Genomic DNA, 16,333 nt, shown 5'->3' on the forward strand with positions numbered 1-16,333 from the left:
ACGTAGTGATGAAATAAATGGCAAATGTTAGTATCATACTATTGTCAATGATTTTTGGAAAATCATGAAGAATGAAATAGGAGCAAAAGAATGGATGCCCTGATTCTTTTCAAGAAATAAAGAACAGAATCTGAAAACTACAGGCCAGTGAGCTTGGCATCAATTGCAGTTAATATTCTAAAATTAAAGAAATAAACAGGGAACATTCAGAGAAAAAAAAACTAACATAACAATTACAAAGAATCAGTATGACTTCATCAAGATTAGGTCAATACACTAAATATATATATATATATATATATATATATATATATATATATATTTACAGTTATTATAATAAGATGCTGGGGTAAGAAAGATTATCTAGATATTGTTTAAATTAATTATAGTAAAACTTTCCATAAAATTCTATTGCATTCTTGCTGAAAAGATGGAGAGATTTTGGGCTACATATGCTACATTAAAATTTGGAGGATTCAAAACATATTGCATGGCTTAGTCAAAATGATAGTAATTAATGATTGAATATCAATGCAGAATAAGTTCTCCACTAAAGGGTAGCAGAGATTTCTCAGATCCCAATCAAAGCATATAAAACTTAAAGCATTAATTTTACATGTCACATTTTAAGAAGGAAAAGATAAACTGAATACTGTGCAGAATAGGGTAAACATGAGAGTGAAGTTACTCAAGATCAGGACATGAGTACATGATAATTGACTGACCTTATTAGGACTATCTTACATTTAAAAAGATATAAATATATATTTTTATAAATTAATATAGTTATTCAGTACAATTCCAAGCTGTAAAAAATAATAACAAAATTAACTGGAAGAACAAAAGGTTAAGAATATCAAGGAAAGTAATGAAAAAATGCAAAATAAGGTAGCCTAGCCATAGCAGATCTAAAACTGTATTAAAAAGTGGCAGTCATCAAAACTAGTTGGTACTGGCTAAGAAATAAAGTGATGAATCAGTGAACAGGTTAGATACACAAAACATAATAATCAATGATTATAGTAATCTACTGTTTGACAAACCCAAATCCAGCTTTTGGGATAATTGCTAGGAAAATGGAAAACAATATGGCAGAAACTTGACAGAGCAACATTTCACATCCTATACCAAGATAAGGTCAAAATGGGTATATGATTTAAACATAAAGAGTGATACCATAAGCAAAGTAGGAGAGCAAAGAATAGCATGCCTGTCAGATCTATAGAGATGGGAAGAATTTATGACCAAAGAAGAAATAAAGAACATTGCATAATGTAAGAAGGATAATTTTAATTACATTAAATTTAAAAAATTTTACACAAACAAAGCCAATGAAACCAAGATTAAAAAGGAAATAGCAAGTTGGGAAAAATTTCACAGCAAGTGCTTTTCATAAAGGCTTCATTTATAAAATATTTGAAAACTGAGCCAAATTTATAAGAATGTAAATCATTCCCCAATTGATGAATGGTCAAAGCATATGAACAGGAAGTTTTCAGATGAAGAAATTAAATCCACCTATAGTCATATTAAAATATACTCCAGTCGCTATTGATTAGTAAAACACAAATTAAAACAACTCTGAGATACCTATCAGATTGGCTAATATGACAGAAAAGAAAATGATAAATGTTGGAGAGATTGTGGGAAAATTGGAACACATTTATTGCTGGTGGAGTTGTGAACTGATCTAACCATTCTGGAGAGCAATTTGGAACTATGTCCAAAAGGTCATAAAAGTGTGCATCCTCTTTGATCCAGCAATACCATTACTAGGTCTGTATCCTAAAGAGTGCATTAAAAAGGGAAAATGACCCATATGTATAAAAATGTTTATAGCAGTTCTCTATGTGGTGGCAAAGAACTGGAAATTGAGAGGATGCCCATCAATCGGGAATGGCTGAACAAATGATGTTATATAATGGAATACTATTATTCTATAATAAATGATGAGCAGGCAAATTTCAGAAAAACCTGGAAAGACATTCTGAGTGAAGTGAACAGAATGAGGAGAACGTTGTACACAGTAATAGCAATATTGTGAGGCTGATCACATTTGATAGCCTTTGTTCTTTTCAGACAATCCTAAAAAATTCATAATGGAAAATGCTACCCATATCCAAAGGAAAAACTATGGTGTATGAATGGTAATGAAATATACTTCTTTATTTTGATTTTTTTCTCTCTAGTTTTTTTTCTGTTTTGTTCTGATTCTTCTTTCACAACATGACTAATATGGAAATATGCTTAATACGATTATAATCTATGGCCTATCTCAGATTGTTTGCCACCTTGGGGAAAGGAAAGGGGAAGGAAAAAAGAAAAAGAAAAATCAAAAACTTATAAAAGTAAATATTGAAAATTAATAAATAGATTTTTAAAAAGATCTCTTTTTAAAAAAAAAAGACATAAGGAGACCAGGGCAAAAATGTGGAAGTTCAGGCAGAAACCAAATGATCTCTCCCAGCATTTCCCTCCAAATAATAACGCCATCAAATTTTGGATCAGCAAAACTAGGAAAAAGTAAATGTGAGATGTTTTCCCAGTCTAAGACAATTTAGAAGATCAACAGGAGAGACCTATGACACTGGGATAAAAGTCAACCCAGAACAAATGTTTGGACAAAAGAAGTGGAAAACCAAGGAGGAGACTATGATTGTGGAAGCAGTAGCAGCTGCTTCAGGAGCTCTCAGCCCAGATATGGTAAAAAGGGTTGAACAATTTGTTAGAAATAAATTGCAGGAACATCTCTGCTGATATCAGCTTCAGTTGGCACTAACTGGGAACTCAATTGATCATAAATAAATCTGGGTCTCAGATCTGGGATAGAACAAAGTACTTCTGAGTCAATCATAAGGTGCAATAGTTCTGATCATAATTCCAAGAGTGATCCTCTAGCACTTGTGACTCAAAGAGATCAAGGGACCTGGTCACAGTTGCAGGGCCAAGAAGAATTCTTACAGCAATAGCAGACAAGGGTCCTTTCTTGGGTAAAGATCAGAGTACAAATCAAAAGAGCAGTGACCACATGTCTCCCTAGATCATACTATACTACCTTGGAAGCACCAAAGACTTGAGGATTTTCAGAAATAGCTCTAAAAATCAGCAAAGCAAAAGAGCTTAATGCTTGAGACAGTGTCTCCTCACTCCTAAGTGAGCAGAATTCAACTATAACATAAAGCTCAAAGTCAAGAAATAGGTTAGAAAAAAGGAAAACATCAAAAAAGAACACTATCATAAAATAAAACTACTGTGGTGGCAAGGAAGATGAAAATATAAACTCAGAAAAGGATAGCAATGTGAAAATAACTACAAGTAATGCCTCAGAAAAATTGTAAACAGACCCAAGCCCAAAAAGAAGCAGGGTTTTTTAAAAGTATAGAAAATGGAGGAAATGAGAGTAATACAATAAAATTATAAAGAGAATTAATAGCTTGGTAAGAGGCATGTGTGCATGCACATGTGAACATGCATGGGCGTGTGCACGTGCACACACACACACACACACACACACACAAATATGGAACAAATTAACACCTTAAAAAGGAAAGTTGACCAAATGGTAAAAGAAAAGGTACAAAAATTTACTGAAGAAAAGAACTCCTTGGAAAGCAAAATTGGCCAAATGTAAAAGGAGATGAGGTACAAAAACTTACTCAAGAAAATAATTCCTTAAAAACTGGAATTTGGCAAGTGAAAGCTAATGATTCCATGAGACATCAAGAAACAATAAAACAAAAATCAAAAGAATGAAAAAATTAGAAGAAAATGTAAAATGTCACGTTAGAAAAAGAAATTACCTAGAAAACAGATCAAGGAGAGAAAATTTTATAAGTATTGGACTATGTAAAAGTCATGATAAAAAAATGACTGGACATCATATTTCAAGAACTTATCAAGGAAAACTGCTCCAATATCCTGTAATAATAGGATAAAATAATTATTTAAAAATATAACAATCACCAAACTCGCAGATATATTATAGCCATTTGGAAGATCAAGGAGAAACTATTCCAAGCCACCAGAAAGAAGCAATTCAAATATGCAACAGTCAGGACAATACTAGTTTTAGCAGTTTCTGAATAAAGGATCAGGGGACTTGGAATATGATATTGTAGAAGGCAAAAGAGCTAGAATAACAACCAAAAATTATCTATCCAGCAAAACGAAGAATAATCCTGAAGGGATGAAACTGAATATTAAAGGAAATAGAAGATTTCTAAGCATTTCTAATTGAAAGACCAGAGTTTAATAGAAAAGAGAAGCATTAAACAAATAAATAAACAGACAAGATAAATTATAATGGATTCAAGAAGCTTAAATTGTTTTCATTCTTACATGGGGAGATGATACTTGTAAACTCAAATACTTTATCATTATTAGTATAGTTAGAGTATACAAAGATAGAAGTCATAGTGTAAATTGACTATTATGGGAAGATATATGTTAAAAAATAAAACTAACAGACAATAAAGAAGGATGCAATGCAAGGGGGAATGAAGAGGCATTATGAAGTAAATTTTCTCATATAAAAGAGGTGTAAACGAGCTTTTGGATTAAAGGAGAAGATGGAGTGAATAGTGGATAACTTTTGAAACTTAACTCTATCAGAATTACCTCAAAGAAAGAATTACATACAATTCAGTTGTGAATAGAAATCTATCTTACCCTATAGGAAAATAGGCAGAGATAGGAAAAAGAGAAGAAGATACTAATAGAAAGGAGGAAGGATTAGAATAGCCAGGGACCAGAAGCAAAATACTTTTAAGGAAGGACAGGATGAAAAGAAAAAGAGAGAATAGTAAGTGGGGCAAATAGGGATAGTAGTCATGTGTATAAAAAAATAATACAGAAAGTTTCTCTGATAAAGGTCTCATTCTCAAATATATACAGAAGAGTAAAATTTATAGGAATAAAAGTCATTCCCCAGTTACTAAATGATCAGTTAGGTTTCAGATGAAGAAATCAAAGCTATTTATAATCATATTTTAAAAGACCTCTAAATCCCTATGTATTAGATAGATGTAAATTAAAAAAAAAAAAAAACTGTGATACCACATCACATGTACCATATTGGCTAATATACCACAAAAAAGAAAAATGGCAAATGCTGGATTGGATATAGAGAAATTGGGGCATTAATGTACTGTTGGAGGAGTTGCAAATTCCAGAAAGCAATTTGAAACTATGTTCAAAGGGCTGTAAAAGCATGCATGCTCTGTGACACTATTCAGTCTATATCCTAAAGAGATTAACAAAGGAGGACCTACATAAACAAAAATATTTGTAGCAGTTCTTTTGGTTGTGGCAAAGAATTTGAAGTTAGAGGGATGTTCATAAATCACGGAGTGGCCAAACAAGCACTATTGTGCTATAAAAAATGATGAGCGGAATGTTTTCAGAAAAACTTGGAAAGATTTACATGAAATGATTCAAAGTGAAGTGGGCAAATCCAGAACAGTGTATACAGTAAGAGCAAATTGAATAACAATCAACTTTGAATAACTATTCTCAGCAAAATAGTGATCCAAAACCATTCTAAAGAAATCAAGATGAAAATATTATGCACTTCCAGAGAAAGAACTAATGAAGTTAGAATCGTAGATCAAAGCAGACTCTCTTATATTTTCTTTAATTTGTTTTCTTTTTATCTATATTTTCTTTTATAACATAACTAATAAGAAAATGTTTTCCAATGTATAATCTATATCAAACTGCATGCCTTCACAATAATGGGAAGAAAAGGGGAGAGAATATGTAACTCAAAATTATTTTAAATGACTTGTTTTTTACATATAATTGGTGAAAAAATATTTTAAAGAATTAATCAGCACACATCTAGAAAAAGAAGGGTTGATTTGTAGTTTCATCAAGAACAGGTCATGCCAGACTAACCTCATTTTCTTTTTTGACAAGATTATAAAACTACCAGATGAATGCTATAAAGTTTACCTAGATTTTAGGAAATTTTCTGATAAAACAATTCATACTATTCTTTTGAAGAAAATTGATAGATATAAATAAGTTAAAAACAATTCAATTTTTATTTTTTAATTATCATTTAAATAACTGATAGGATAGTCTTACTCAAAAATAATTTTAATATCCCCATGTTAAATGGGAGGAGATTTCTAGTGGATGATTCTAGGGATGAGTGTTTGGCTCTGCACTATCATTTATGATTGATTTAGATAAAACCATAAATAATATGCTCTTAAATTTGAAGATAGCACAAAACCAAGACATAGCACAGTCTTGCAAGATCCATCTGCCCCCTGAATAGTCAGAATGCAAAAGGATCCTGAAAAGCTAGAGAACTAGATGAGTAGAATAAGATGAAATTCAATGGGTAAGATAAAATATAGTCTTGTACTTGAGTGTAAAAAAATCAACTTTACAAGGGAGAAGTATGGATCAATAGAAATTACCCTGAAAAAAGTCTTAGGGTTTTAATGGACAGTATGAGAAAACCAACAGTATGACATGACAATCATGTAAACTTGGCTCTGATCGGGAGGATTTTTTTAACTCTGGGTACTATTTTTTAAAAAACCATTGAAATGCTGGTGAATGTATAGAAGACAACCAGGATAACAAAGTTCATCATATATGAGGATTAATTGAAGGAAATAGGTTAGGGGGGAAAAAGGAATATTTGGGAAGCAAGATGATGGCTGTCTTCAAGTATTTGAAGGGTTATCATATGGGAGATAGAATTAGATTTGTACTTTTTTGCCTCAGAGGAAATAACTAGTAGCAATGGGCAAAAGTTGCAAATGAGTTTATTTAAACTTGATATAAGCACAAATTTCCTGACAACTCAAGGTGTTCAGAAGAGGAACGGGTTACCTTCAAGATTTGTTGGGAATCTTTTCCTTGGATATTCTCAAGCAGATAGATGGACACTTATTGGGTGCTATATTGTGAGAAGTTGTGAGGTATGTGTATGTGAGTAGATGTGGGTGTGTGAATGGATTGTACTAAACGGCTGTGAGTTCCCTTTCAACTCTCTGTGATTCTGTGATTTGTGAAGTGCAAAAATGATCTTCCAAACAATTCTTCTAGATTTTCTAAGAGTTTTGTAGTGAAAGCCTTATTTTGTGTATGAAACCTATAACATTCATGTATGAGTATCCATAAACATCAAGGTGTTATGTGCACTGTTATCAATACCCAGTAAGTACTTTATACAAGTGAATGAATGAATTTCAAAAACAATAAGCACAAAATACTGTGCTAATCATGAGAGGCATAAAAAGAAAAGGAGACTAGTTCTTCTCAAGAAGCTAATGTTTTAGTAAGGAGAGGTAATATATAGAAAAACAATAAGTCAAGTGATTTTCCTTAGAGTGTAGCACCAAAGCAGATGTTTATGCTGCATCTTTAGTGCCATTTCCCTTAATAACTTTTTTTAAAAAGTATTTCTTTCTATTGTTGAACCATTTGATAGTGCCAAGACTTTAATGATGAGAATCCTCCTTTCTGGATCTTTATTAAATTTGTTGCTGGGGAACAAGATGTTTCAACACCTAAAAAGACCAAGCCAAAGCAGGTCTGGGAGCAGGAAGTATAGGAGCAGGGGAGGGGTCTTTCCTAGGTCTTTTGGGGACAAAATCTTGGGTCTGTCTCCACCTGGGACTTAGAGGTTAGTGAGAGATTATTGGACTAGACTACTTGGCACATGTTGCTTCCTATCTGTTTTTCTAGTGGCCTTGATGCTCCAGCTGATTTGCCTCAATGGTGGAGATTGGTTAGAAGTCTAGTAGAGAGGCAAGGAGTGGGAGGTATTATAATCTTTTCTTCAGGTTTCAAGAATTTTCATTGTTGTAAATCTTGTGGATCTAGAAAAAAACACTGAATTACATTATATGCAGCAAGTTTTGGTTAAAATCATTTGTCAATTACTTGTCAAAAGAAACCATGTTATTGCTAATAAGCATATGCATATACATCTGAAGGAATATATACACACAAGTATGTTATACATGTATATATGTAAATATACATAACTATATATATGTATGTGTGTGTGCTTATGTTTATAAGCTGTTTATATACATAAAAATAATAGCAAATCCAAGAAATGAATAGAGACACTGATTGAAAAAGGAAAAAAAAAAATCTTGAACTACAGAAAAAGGAAAAAAAGGCAACATGGTGTAGCACAATAGAATAGATTTGGAGTCAGAGATGCCTAGGTATACTTCCAGGCTTCCTTAATTAGATGTTACCCTGGGAAAGTGCTTTCTTCTCTCTTGGCCTCAGTTGTGAAATGTTTAGAAAGATCAAAGGTTCATAACCTTTTTTGGGGGAGGGATCATAGATTTCTTTGTCATTCTGAAGTCAAAGGATATTATTATTGTTATTATTGCTATTTTATGTTCCTTAAAATTATAATATATTTTCTTCTTTCTCCCTACTTCCCATGTTCTCCTTCCCTATCCTGCTCCCAAGCACTAATCCCACCACAGAGGGAAAAAATAAAGAAAAATACAAAATTCTTGTAAAATATAAGGTTAGTCAAGCAAAATAAAATTTTACTTGACCAAGTCCAAAAATGTATGTCTCATTTTATTTATTGGTCCCTTCCTTATGTGTCATGATCTAGGCAAAAATATTCATCATCTATTCTCTGGAATTAGAATCAATCATTGAATTAGTCAAGGTTCTTGAGTCTTTCAGAATTTTTTTTTACAATTTTTTACACTAATTATATTAAAACATGCTCTTTGTTATGCTCATTTTATTCTGCATCAGTTTATTTAATAATAAGTTTTCTGAAACTATTTTTTTCTTCCTTTCTTACAGCATAGTAGCATTAACCGTCTTTATATTCTCTTCTCTGTAGGTTTCTAAAACAATAATCTATACTGGTTTTCTTCCTGCCTGATTGACCATTTCTGCTCAATTTCTTTACTGCAATTTCATTTAGATCAAGTCTAATAACAGTGAGAGCCTTCTGAGACTCTGTCCTGAGCCCCCTTCTCTTCCCCTTCTGTACTTTTACTTAGAGATTTCCTTAGCTCCCATGGTTTCAGTTGTCATCTTTATGCAGATAACTCTCACATCTACTTGTTTAGACCTAAGTACCCTGCTGACCTTCAAATTCAAATTTTTATTAGCCTGTTGGACATCTCAAACTGGATGTCCCACAGATCAGAAGTGTCAAACATGATCCACAGGTACCTTTGCAGCCACAATACTCTCTGGGGTAGCCTGAACCATATTTTTAAAAAAGGAAATAACAAACAAAAATATTATGGAATATAAAGTTAATGTCATTTTCTAGGTCAATATATGGCCTGCAGGAATCCTTATGAATGGTTTAGTTGTCCCCATTTCTATTTGAACTTGCTATCATTGCAATAAACATTTTAAAATACAAGCTATCCTAAACTGAATTCCATCCTTCCCAAACTTCCCAACGACTGCTAAGGATACCACCATCAAGTGGATTTCTTTGACAAAGAGAAGATCTAACTCAGTTTCAATTGATCAATGATGGACAGAAGCAGCTAGACCCAGAGAAAGAACACTGGGAAATGAATGTATACTGTTTGCATTTTTGTTTTTCTTCCTGGGTTATTTTTAACCTTCTGAATCCAATTCTCCCTGCGCAACAAGAGAACTGTTTGGTTCTGCACACATATACTGTATCTAGGATATACTGCGACAAATTTAACATGTATAGGACTGCTTGCCATCTGGGGAAGGGTGTGGAGGGAAGGAGGGGAAAAGTTGGAACAGAAGTGAATGCAAGGGATAATGTTGTAAAAAATTTCCCTGGCATGGGTTCTGTCAATAAAAAGTTATTATAATAAAAAAAAGAAAAAAAAAGGATACCACCATCCTCTTAGTCTACATATCTAGGTTTTATCTTTTACTCTTCATTCTCTCACTTCCCATATCCAGTCTGTTACTATAGCCTCTCAATTGCACCTTTGTAATAGCCTTTGCATATACAGCTTTCTCTTCTTTACTACTAGTATTAGCCCTGGGTCAGGCCTTCATCATTTCATGCCCATACAATTGCAATAGCCTGCTGATTGAATTTCCTGTCTCAATTCTCTTCCAGTCCATTCTCCATTCAACTGTCAAAGAGATCCTTAGGGGTCTGATAATGCCATCTGCTCCCTACCTCTCTCACCCCCCCACAAAAAACCCTGCCATTCAATAAATTCTAACTTATTACTCCCTATCACCCTCATATCACACTCTATGCTCCAGAAATTCTGGTCTCTCTTCTGTTTCTCATGCTTTATCCACTCATAACTTTATCCACAAACCTCATGCATGTTCTATCCCTTTTTCCCTCAGAGTCACACAACTAGTGTCAAGTGCCTAAGGCTGCATTTGAACTCAGATCCTCCCGATTCAAGAGTTAATTTTCTATCTACTGTGTCACTTAGCTGTCCTGATCCCATGAATTTTAATGGCTATTTTTCATGTCTAGAATTATCTTTCTCTACCCTTCATCTCTGCCTCCTGGATTTCTTTGTTTCAGCTAAAATTCCATCTTCTACAAGAAACCTTTCCTCATACTCCTTAGTGCTAGTGCCTCTATTGATTATCTCCAATTTATCCTGTACATCTAGCATTTGTACACACTGGTTTCATGCTATCACTCCCATTAGACTATGAAATCATTAAGAGACTATCTTTCACATTTCTTCATATCCCAATACTTAATACAGTGTCTGGTATATAGTAGGCACTTAATAAATGTTTATCTATTGACTGTTAAAGTTGTTTGTGTCATGGCATGATGATTTCGTTGAGCAGGCCAAGATTATAGTATAGCTGATCTGCACTCTTGGCTTGGGAAGCAGACAAATCTGGCAGAGAGATCAGTGACCACAGAGTGGACGTATGTGCCTGGAAGGAATAGTTTGGTTATCCATGTAATTCTCTTCAGGAAATCCAATTAGCCCTAGAAATGGCAGTCATAGGGAGGTAGTGACAGAGTAGTAAAGGCATTACCAGAGGGAGACTCAACTGGGCTCCAGAAATGAAGGAAACACATAATTAGAGAGGTAACAGCAGCTTGTTGTAGTTTTTGGAGAGTTCATGGACCCTGTTTCCTGGAGAAAGGAAGAAAAATTTGGGAAATCCAGTAAGGAACTGAAAAATGATAGGTAGGAACAAGCTTGGACCTTAATTTACACTACTGCCATAAGTCAGTTTATTATGCAGCTGCTATAAGGATGGAGTTTAGTCCTCTAGCATCCTCTAGTGAAATATTCCTTTTTCTGGAAGGCCCCAAACCTAAGGGCAGCACTATAATTCTGGAGTACTACATAGGTTTCTCAACCTTAAGCATATTTCCTTTTCAGAGGAGATCTCAACCACAGAATGATTCACTGATTCTGGGTGAATGAGCCAAAGAGTGATTTTATGGAAAGCCCCTAAGATTAAGATAATAGGTAACACAGATTCAAATCTGGGTCTACTTCTTCCAAAATCTTTTCTCTCTCTGTTTTGCTATGCTCTCCCCTTAGTTTGGAGTTGATACAGTTGAGTGCCACTGTAAATTCATAGGTGTGAAATAGCTGTTCAAAAATCATGTTTGAGGAAGACATGATCAGAGTAGCTGAATGTAGCTAGAATGAATTAAAGGCAGGCAGAATAGTCAGAAGATTGTTGAATGACATATAAAGTCCAAATACAAGATGATAAAGGCCTGAACTTAAGAGAGTGGCTGGGGAGATGAAAAAGAACTGGCTGATATAAGAGCCACATCGAAAGAAAGTCACTGTTTACAGCAACTGATGCTGATGAGGGGAAAAAAGATTAAAATACTCAATCTATGTTTGATTTACTGAGTAAGTTCCTTTTCAATCCTGATGTTTATTTGCAAAGCTATGCCTGAGGAATACTGCATTAAGGTAGAAGCTAACCTATTTTCTTAATTGGCACTGGCTTAGGGAGCATTTTTGTAATTTAATTTTGGTCTAATGTTCAGAGAATGATTGGACAGAGTTTACCGAAGCATGGTGATCATTTAATACTACATGTACTCTTTTATTGTGATCAAATTCAGGAATATATCTGTAAACAGAATAGAACAGCAGAGAGATACCATTATTCTGAGCCTCATCTTGAATTAATTGCAGCTTTGTTTCAGTGTCACAAAGAAATATGCAAGGATCACTTTGAAATTAGTAAAAGTTACAATCATTATAACTGTCAAGTGGGGGGAAAAAAGCTCAGCATTACTTGTTTGTATGTACAAGCTCCCAGCTGTGTTCACCAAGGGGGGGTGGGGGGGAGAGAAAGAAGATGAGAGAAGGAAAAAAAATGAAAAGATATTGGGTTCCTGCCAGAGAAGTAAATGAAATAGCCATATTCCATTTATTGTCCTGACCAGCTTGAGTTCTATTCATAATATATTTAGTTAATGCAAATAAAATGACTTCGCACTGGTTGGAATGAATAATCACATTAATGATCAAATCAGGAATGTGAAAATTGTCAGCTTCACCAGCCAGATCACAGATGTTTTGCTTTTTAAGTATGATTCCTAAAAGATATTTGGTTGCTAGCTTCCTTCCATTTTAGGGACACTAATTCCCACCTCTCTCCTGTTTCAGTGTGTGGCTTGTTTCTCAATGATCCCTAAAAAGGAAATATCCAGGGACACATCTACCTCCCCTCCCCACTTCCTACTCCTGCTTTCCAGCTGGAATCCTGAATCCAATTATAAATCCATTAAAATGAATGTAAATGACTGTAATCTTGGAGGGCCTTTTCAAAACTAGATCACTTTACAGTGGTTCTAGAAGAATGCAACAGCAAAAGCCTGTCTGTGTGCACTGAGAGCTTAGACAAATTATCCTTTAAAAAGCTTAATTTTCCACATATTTGGTGATTTTTTTTCATGAAAACATACACCATCTCCCAGCTTTATTTTAAAAAATGAATATTAGATTTCCAAAATATTCTAACTCATGTGTGTGAGAAATCAAACCACATTTATCTGTGAAATTAAAATAATAAAAATGTATCATTTTTAAAGTAAGTTATAGTGTTTAAAAAAGTCATATTGTGAGATAAACACCAAGATATTCGCGTTACATTGGCAGAAATATGTGCTGACAAGATTGTCAGAAAATCTTTGTTGACTGATTTAATTGTTACTGTTTAACTATACCTACATATATAGATGCATGCATGCATGCAAGCACAAATACATGAATACAATACACATGGACACAAACACACATGTATACTTTCTTTACTCTCTGTTTGCTTTTCAACCATTCCTACTGAAAATGTACATTAATAGCGATGTTCTTGGGAGGCATCACAGTAGGGGATAGAAACATGGTGCTGTAAAAAACCATGCTAGATTTAGTCAGAGGACCTGGATTTGACAATTTACTTTTGATACTTACATGAATTTGAGCAAATCACTGAATCTTTCTGTATCTCAGTTTTCTCATGTACAAAAGGAAAGGGTTAGAGTGAATGAATTCTGGTGACAATTCAGTTCTAATCTATTATGCTGTGACCTATCTATATCCAGATACTCCAAATAGGAACCCATTTCCAATATATCTGACAGGTAAACTAGCTTTTGCTTAAAGGCTTCCAGTGAAGGAAAACCCACTATCTCTTCAGACAGCCCATTCCACTTTCTGATGCCTCTAATTATTAATACCCCAAACCTAAATTTATCTCTATGCCCAAGCCCCATTGGTAAGTTTCCACTAGAGCCTGCATTTTGTGAAAGAGCCCAACATTTATTCTCCTCCTGCTTTTGACTGTCCAGACTTTGACACCATGTCCCTGTGAAGGTACCTCTCTCCTCATCTCCTCATTCTTTTACCCCAATATTTCAGCTCTCTTTTGTGTGTTGTCTTTTCTATTACAATGCAAGCTACTTGAGGGCTGGAACAGTTTTTTTCTTATATTTATGCCACTGGCCCTAAATACAGGGTCTGACAAACAGTAAGTACTTAATAAATGAATCTTTTAATTTTGAAATTTTGAAATTTTACCTTATCTTTGTAACTTCTACCCACTAATCCTTGTGAAACCAAGCCATTGCTAGGATCTTCCTAAATGCTATTTATGATAACGGCAAACTAAAGCCTTAACCTGGAAAAGAGTTGACAAAATCCATTTGCCTATATTCACTATTAGTACAGGGCATTATGAGTATGAAATGTTGTATATGATACACAGAAATGATTGGTTTAGCTGAATTAACTTTTCCCCTTCTCTTTAAAAAAGAATCTTTGATCAGGGGTACATCTTTATGGCAGAAAGAGGGATATATTCAAGAACACAAGTGATGTCAAAGTAAAAATGAAAGAATCCCTGATTAATATAGATATATTTTTAATCACCAGTCCCATGAATGATCTATGAAATTTTATCCTTGTTATTCTATTAAACCACATCTTCTCTGTTGCTTACAAGTTCTTCATACTTTTCCAGGAACTTTCTATGGATGTGAATTGTTACTTATAGCAACTGCTTTGATAAGTGTGAAGAATATGAAGGCTTTACTTGAGTTATATGGAATACCAGGTAAATTGTATAATATTCGGATAACTTTCATCTATTACTATATTTAAATACATGATAATGGTGAAAGACCCTAAGTAAAGCATAAGGGCCTGCAAGGGAAAGTCTTTATACTAGATAGTAGATATGGTCTAGGTACATCTGGTCTTTTTGGTTAGAAAGAAAATGTCTATTTTCTCTAGGTTTACTGTATTAGATAGGCTTCCAGTCACTGGACCACGGCTCAGGGCTTTCTAGCTTTCCTAGCATCTTACTTATAACCTTCAATGTAAATATTAATTGAATCATTAGACTATCTCCTAGGCAGAGCTGTAGTTGAACCATGTACAACCTGAAATAAACACTGTACATCTACTATCTTACATTCTCAGGAATATATTGGGCAATTGCTAAGTACCATACCCAATTACCTTGGAGATGTGAAGTGAGATTATAGAAACTACTTTATCTTTTGGACAGTCCTTTTCCATTAATTATAACCTTTTGAGACATTCATTCTTGAACACCAGGAAGTCAATACAAGTGAATATAAGTTCCCACAACAAATGATTCTTCATATATTCCTAAATGTACTCCCAGAAGTGTCACTTCTCTAATTCAGTTAGCACATAAATCCACTCAAAATGCTTTAATAACCCAGGAAAGAGAGAGATTGGATAGTAATAGCAATCAAATGTATAATGGGCATTTGGCAATGCAGGATAGACATTCAGAAGAGAAATTGAGGCTGGATATAGACTTCTGTGAGTCATCTGGGGAGATATCACAATTAAATCCATGGGAGCTAATGAAATCACCAAGACAGAATAGAGAGAGAAGAGAGCTCAGGGCAGAATTTTGGAGTATAACAATAGCAGACATGATATGGAAAAAGTTTCAGTAACAGACTGAATAGGATCAGTTGGACAAATAGGAAGGGAAAAAAGGAGGTTACTGTGTTAACTAACTAGAAAAGAGTGTTTAGGAAGTGAGAGTAGTTAGCAGTATTAAACGCAGTGTAAAAGTCAAAGAATTCTCATTTCTATATTTTTTTTAGGGTGACAAGGCCTAAGTCTTTTTTCCTCTAAATCCTTCTTTCCTCTCCAGGTTGCACTCCAGATTCCAAATGTTTTTCTACTGTGCCAGGCCTCCTAGTCAGAGACCTGTAGCCCAGCCCAATCCTACCTTTCAGCCTCCTTATATAAGCAGTTTTCTACCACTTAGATGCTTTCTCCTGGAAGGAAGCAACTTCCATTCTGCTTGTGTTTGTATTTGAAAAGCTTACTTAATACTCTGAGACATATACCAAATGCTTAATAAAGGCTTATGAGTGAAAAAAAATAAGCAATTATTAAGTACCTACAATGTGCCAGGTATTAATTAGACTAAGCACTAGGGCTACAAAAGGAGGCAAAATAAAAAAAAAGTCTTTTTCTTCAAAGAGGTTATGTACTTGCCTGTTGATACAGGTGATCATATCAGTAATCACATCAGAAGATTAATCAGATCTCCTCAAGTATATTTTTTTAACCACAGAGTTTCCCCTGATACCCACATATAGACACTTTTTAAAATCCATATGTATTTTGTTTTTGATTTATGTAATTTAAAAAGCATTTTCTTAACAGTATAATAAAAAGATGAGTACAAATGAAACTGCAAATCTATTATGTACAACTTGTTATTCCTTTTAAATAAATAATAAAGTTATCATGTAGCCTTTTCTCTTTTTTCCTTCCCTCCTTACAAATGGCTAATATTACACACTAATTAGTATGGGGGTATGTAAAATTATTCTATATATACTTCTATTGTTTTTAGA

Source organism: Sarcophilus harrisii, chromosome 2 (assembly GCF_902635505.1).
Source record: "Sarcophilus harrisii chromosome 2, mSarHar1.11, whole genome shotgun sequence".
Lineage (NCBI taxonomy): Eukaryota > Metazoa > Chordata > Mammalia > Dasyuromorphia > Dasyuridae > Sarcophilus > Sarcophilus harrisii.